A 5,946-nucleotide genomic window follows, 5' to 3' on the forward strand; every position below is an offset into this window, starting at 1 on the left:
TAAAGATTTTATTTATCTATTTGACAGAGAGAGAGAGATCACAAGTAAGCAGAGAGTCAGGCAGAGAGAGAGGAAGGGAAGCAGGCTCCCTGACGAGCAGAGAGCCCGATGCGGGGCTCGATCCCAGGACCCTGAGATCATGACCTGAGCCAAGGCAGCAGCTTAATCCACTGAGCCACCCAGGCGCCCCCCACTTGCCTTCATTTATGATTCTACTTCTTCTTTGGTCTTCAGAGTTCACTAGAGAACTCCCAAGTGAGAAAAAGAATTCTTTCCCACCCGGAACTTTTTCCTATCCAGAAATAGTAAATTGTTTCATATATTATTAATAATGTAACTTCCGCATCTCTTGCCACATGGGCTCCCAGCCCATGCTTTCTAGGATTCTTCCTTTTTGTACCTGGGAATTGTTACCTGCCAGAGTCTTGAAGTGTTCTTCTTCCTTACATGACCTTCCTTGTGAGTCTTCTGGCACTAAATACGCCATGATATTAAAATAGAATAGATTATATAACGTGAAAACGAATGAATGTGTACACAATCTATTGAGTAAGATAATGTAAATAACATATGTAACACATTTCCTGGCCTTCTCTTGAGACTCCGTAACTGTGTGTCATCATCATTATGACGACAACCATGATGGTGGTTATTATTGTTCTAGTATCCAGAATCCCTGCACAGCCTTGTCATCATCCCATGTTCATTTCCCTGGGTTCTTCTCATGCTTTCTGATACTTTTTGCTGGGGCCAAAGCAAAGGCAGGGATGGCTCCCTCATTCTCTTGGAACCTCATGAAGCAGGCTGATTTCCAGCATGTCTAGGTCTTACCATAGATGGCATATTCATCTGGGTAACGACACACAGCCTCCATAGGACAAACAATTTTGTATAGCATGCACTTGGGGGGCAGAAAAGCCCTTCAGACTTATCCCAGAAAGGGGTCATGTTCCTTCTTCATAGATTAGCATTGTTAATTCCTCTTTTTCCTTTCTTCCAAGAAAGCCCACCTTTCCCATCCCACAAAAGAAAAATAAATCTTAACTCTGAGAACACCTCCACATGTTCCAAATTTGGCTGCCTTCTTGACTCTCCTAAAAGCAAATTTGAAAAATTATACCTTTCTTTTCCCAGGAAAATTTATATAACCTATGAATTATTTAGCCTTCAATCCCTACAGAGTCTTCATACATTTTGTTTTATTATCTTAATAACAAATGCGTGTTGCAAACAAGTTAGAAAATAGATGCCAATTTCCATAAATTAAAAAAGGAAGTAAAATTATGTATACTTTTGACATCTAGGATTTGTTCTGTTAGCATGTAAATGTGGTGACTTCCATGTTTTCTCATATAGTCCAGTTCTCGGGATGGGAGTATCATGTACATGCCATTTTGAACCTGAATTTTAAAATTTTAATTTAACATATTTTGAAAATCTTTGCCTGTTAATAAAATCTGATGTGGTCCCAACATTGAGGTTCAATCTGGAAGGGAGGAGAGATAGGCATAATGGCTAATAGTCCTACTGCGGATTCATCAGCGTCCACACGGAGCTTGAAAACATGTCACTCTAGCAGAGAGGCCATTGTATCTCTTTTAGCTCTCTTACCTTGTTGTTCTTTTTAGCTCATCTCCTCTTAATGACTTTTATGTGCGGTCGGTGGGTTGTCCACCCTCCCCACCAGAATATACGCTTTGTGAGAGCTGAGATTCTATTTCATTTGTTATATCCCTGGCAGTAGAACTATATCGGGTACAAAACCAGCACTCAAACAAAATTTATTGAATTTATAAAGAAAGAATTCACATCAGGGGTGCCTGGGTGGCTCAGTGGGTTAAAGCCTCTGCCTTCTGCTCAGGTCATGATCCCAGTGTCGTGGGATCGAGCCCCACATCAGGCTCTCTGCTCAGCAGGGAGCCTGCTTCCCCCTCTCTCTCTGGTGCATCTCTGCCTACTTGTGATCTCTGTCTGTCAAATTAAATAAAATCTTTTAAAAAAAGAAAGAAAGAAAGAAAGAATTCACACCATGATCTACAATGATGTTTTTGTTCGCTTATTTGGTATCTTCTTTATTGTCTAGCCTTCTCCACTAGGATGTAAGCCTAATCCCTGACACAGTAGGTCCTCAATAGATAGTGTTTTTTTTTTTTTTTTTTTAAGGTTTTACTTATTATTTGACAGAGAGAGAGAGACATCACAAGTAGGCAGAGAGGCAGGCGGGAGTTTGGGGAACAGGCTCCCTGATGAGCAGAGAGTCCGATGTGGGGCTTGATCTCAGGACCCTGAGACCATGACCCAAGCCGAAGGCAGAGGCTTAACCCACTGAGCCATCCAGGTACCCCAGTAGTTTTTGATGAATGAATGAATGAGTAAATTGTATCCTCACTTGGTATGACTATAATAAAGTCGATTGTGTCAGAAACATTGTTACCAGATGTCCATGTTCTTCCCACATTTCTCAGCATCCCATGGAGAGAGAGAGAGAGGGAGAGAGAGAGAGAGAGAGAGAGAGAGAGAGACTGCAGCTATGTGACAAGTTCTGGCCAATGGATTATGAAAGGAAATAACCTGTGTTACTCTGGGGATGAGGCAGTTATGAACCAGCATACTTCTTGCCTCTCTTTCTTTCTCTGGCTTGGGACCTTAGGGGCCAGGTGTTTCAGCTGACATAGCTTAGGGTGGAAGAAAGACACCCATGCCACATCAGATTGTAGGTAAGTGAGAGAAACAAAGTTTTTTGGGGGGTTAATCCACTGATATTTTAGAGTTTGTCTTTTTAGGGCTTACAGCAACATAACCAAGACTATCCTGACTAGTACATATATAAAACCAGATACAATGCAGATATAATATAAAATTAGAAATGTGTTCTTTGGCCATGGACTTCAACAAATCTAATTCACATAAACTAGGATGTAGCCTATGATTTTGAACTCATGGTTTTATTTGCTTTTATGACACCCATACTGCTGAAAGGAAAGGATAGAGCCTGAAAATGTTCTGAATATAAATGAGATTTCTTTAGATGTGTCAGGGGTTTGAAATAAAATATTTTAGTTTATTATACTATCTAGATTGTTTCTATTGTAAATTCTAATTTCACCTAACCCATAGGTTGTTTATAATTTTGAACAGGAGCAATTCCTTCAGAGATATAGTAAGAAACAAATTCTTGTACTCTTGGGGTGTCATATTTTCAGGCTGACAGCTGCTAAGACGGCAAGCATGAGTTAGAGAGTGCTATTGGCTTGCAGGAGTCAATCATTTCCCTACGCAGAAGTTCCCAAACTTTCTCAGCTCCTGGTTAGAGTCAACCGAGTAGCTTATTCATTGGCCGTAGGCCAAAAAATAAAAAAAACATTTCAGATTATTATGTACTCAGGTCCGAATAAATTACCAGTAGTAATTTGTGCCTGACAGATGTTGTCACTTTTCCCTCAAAAATTTAAAACTTCCTGCTGGGCCCGTCTGATTCACTGCAGTGACTTAGGGCACCTCAGCATGCAAAGTTTGAGAGCTCTATATTTCTTTGATTTCATATTTGTGAGGCTTTGAGGAGCCCTATCTTTTGAAAAACTCCTGGCCTTTTGAGAGCTTCTGTATTGGTGTAGAGAAATCTGAGTATCTACTGACAACATACCGAAAGGTCATAACTTGAGCTTCCAGTGAAATTTGGAGCATTTGTTGAGTTTGTTGAAATTGTGGGCATTGTTCTGTATGTTTCACATTTCACGGAAGAAAGTCATCAGAGTAGATGACAACAGACCAGTCCCTAGACAAAAGAGTGAAGTGGGTAAGCTAGTCTTGGTGCTTCCAACCTCTGTTCTCTTGGCTTCCGGGAGTCCATGCTCTTGGGCATTTCCTGTGACCTCTCTGGGTAATCCTTCACAGCTTCTTTGATCAGCTAATCCTTGCACTGGAGCTCTTAACAGTTGACATTCTTCAAGTCCTAATCTTAGGTTTCAATTATAGTTTATAAGCAGATGGCTTCCCAAACCTTTAATTTTTTTTCTTCATACTGTGTTTCCCTTTTAAAATCACTTGAGTCCTTTAATAAAAGAAAGTCAACATTGCCAGCCATGTGTAGAGATCTTGGGAGGACAGAAGGCTAGGGTAGTCAGGAGGTATTTCCTCAATGTTCCTTCCCTCAGGTCCCATTGAGGGAAGCTAGATCCTATGAAGGGAGTGGAAGCATTATAAGTCTGGGTGGTGACCAGCAGTATAGCGAGGGGGGCTCTCGTAAGGCAGGACCCAAAGGAGGAGACACATGGTACCCACACATGATGTCTGAGGAGACAACCTCAGAGAAACTTGAGAGGCAAAGCTTCCACTTTTTGCAGTATGCTGGACCAGGGGGTTCTTCACTCTAGACTCACAGGAGAATCACCAGGGAGATTTTTTTTTTTTTAAATGCCAAAGTCCCACACTGACCAATAAAATCAGATTTAGGAAGAGAGGTTTGAGTATCATTTTAAAAAGCTCCTGGGGGATTCCAGTGATAAGTCAGAGTTGAGAGCTGCTTTGCTAAAGGAAGCTGACCTGAGAAACCAGTAGAGATGAGGCTGGGGAACACTGAATTTGAACCTCTTCTGGTCTACCAGCGCATTCAGGGACTAGGTTCTGGATCTGCAGGCAGACATCTTGCCATAAACCCAACATGAAGGACTGTGGAACTAAGATATGGAAAAGAGTGTTTCTTGATGACATCACTTGAGACATTCCCGAAGCTAGCAATGTGTCTAAAAACTTCAGCTTTGTATACCATTATTTCTCTCTTACTTAAGCAAGTATGGCTTGGGTTTACTGCCTTTGTAAAGGGAGACAGCTGAGGGCTGCTTTCATGGTTTTTACTCCCTATTTCTCCCTTCCTTTTCAGAGACTTCAAGAGACATTTACCTTTTATGCCTTATATTAAGGACTTTGTTTTTGCTTTGTTTGGCAGAGTCTACTCCCTGTGTCCCAATATTTGTTCTCCCTTTCTTTCATGTAGAAAGCTCGGCTAGCTAGAAAAATAAAGACAATTTTGAGTCTCCATTGCAACTATGGCCAGAAGACTGAGTTTTGGCCAATAGGATGCTAGCAGAAGGATAATGTGATAGCATCCAGAATTCTTAAAGATGGCAAGACATTCTTCCTCCATTTTGTTATCTCAAACATGGATGTCGCCATCCTTGACTCAAGGATAAGGCCATACTTTAGGAATGGGACAAATGGAAAGTGCAAATCCTGGGAATTCCAGGAAGCAGAGCCACCACATTGACTCTGGCCTGATGCTTCCAGAGTTCATTTATGTGAAAGAGAAATACTTTCTATCTTATTAAGCCAATACTATTTAGGGTTTTCTGTCACTCAAAGCTGAATCTAATCCCAGCTAATAAGCCTTATTAAGTTTCATCTTGATAGACTTGGGCCATTACTTTGTGTCTTTGGGTACTGATGTCATCATTCAACATCTCTCCCCCATCCAGCTCTCTGTCATCTGTTAATAAGATCAGTGTGCCATCTGTGCCTCCATCTGAGTCATTAATAAAAATAGGATCTGGAGAGGGCTAAGAACAGCAATCTCCAGCCTACTACAGAGAGCCCTCTCTTTGGGTGATCTATGCATCCGCAGGTGGACACAGGTGGTGGGTGGTGCAGAAGGAAACTGAGGAGTGTCTGCCATAGATCCATGCATCTCAACCTTTGGTGCGTATCAGAACCACCTAGAAGGCTTGTTAAAACACAAACTTCTATGGGGTGCCTGGGTGGCTCAGAGAGTTAAGCCTCTGCCTTCGGCTCAGGTCATGATCTCAGGGTCTTGGGATGGAGTCCTGCATCAGGCTCTCTGCTCAGTGGGGAGCCTGCTTCCTCCTCTCTCTGCCTGCCTCTCTGCCTACTTGTGATCTCTGTCAGGTAAATAAATAAAATCTTTAAAAAACAAACAAACAAACAAACAAACAA

This window comes from Mustela nigripes, chromosome 3 (assembly GCF_022355385.1).
Source record: "Mustela nigripes isolate SB6536 chromosome 3, MUSNIG.SB6536, whole genome shotgun sequence".
Lineage (NCBI taxonomy): Eukaryota > Metazoa > Chordata > Mammalia > Carnivora > Mustelidae > Mustela > Mustela nigripes.